Source organism: Triticum aestivum, chromosome 3B (assembly GCF_018294505.1).
Source record: "Triticum aestivum cultivar Chinese Spring chromosome 3B, IWGSC CS RefSeq v2.1, whole genome shotgun sequence".
Classification (NCBI taxonomy): domain Eukaryota; kingdom Viridiplantae; phylum Streptophyta; class Magnoliopsida; order Poales; family Poaceae; genus Triticum; species Triticum aestivum.
In genome coordinates, this window is record NC_057801.1 from 340,602,133 (window position 1) to 340,603,102 (window position 970).

Below are 970 nucleotides of genomic sequence, written 5' to 3' on the forward strand. Positions count from 1 at the left end.
AGAATTACGAAGGCATCTTCGCGAACTCTATTCACTCACCACAACTCATTCCATGACAATATAAGCATAGCATCAGCAAGAATACATGTTTATGAAGCTAACCATGGAAAAAACAAGTTCATAGCATGCAAGGATCAACTACAACACCCTTGGCAAAATTGAATAACATGTAAACAATCTGCCAGGAAACATTTTATAGCAAAAGTAGAGCACGAAAATGGCATTTAGACTTCTCCATAATTGCAAACAGGGGCATGAATGAATAGAGCATAACCATATTTTCAAAACATCCTTACTGAAGTATCTCAAAAAATGCATGGATCTCTTTGTAGCATCAAGTTTACATGGCATCAAAATAACAACAGAACAGGGACTAAAAATCAGCAACATCACGAAGCCTAGTTTGCATGCTTGTGCTAGTGACCACATTGATCACAAAAATGCATGGCAACCACCTCTGTAAAGAAGACATGGCATGGTCCAAAACACATGTAGAGCTCATGCCCATAAGATGCACACAATAAATGTAGCAAAAAAGACAAATGCACACATTCTGTTAAGAATCAGGAACTAAAATTATATAGCACCCTTGCATCAGAGATTCAGGCATCTAGATGACCTCAAATGAACATGGCCCAATGGAACAAAATGAAGAGCCCGTCCTGACGAACATTTTGATATATCATGCGCATGAAACGGAGTTATGATGATGGACTTATGATGCGATGAACATGTCATAAAAATGTTGTAGACTTGGGGAAAAATCGAAGTCAACCCTAGGTTTCAGATCTAGATCCGGCTTGTGGATCGAGGTTCACCGGAGCAGCTCGGAGCAGCTCGCCGGAGCAGGGAGATGGCCGGAGTAGGAGGGTCGGGGCAGCCGGATCCGGGCGCCGGGGCGACGGGCGGAGGCGGCGACCGGCATGGAGGAGCGGCGACGGGGCGGTGAGGCGTGGCTCCTCCGACGGGG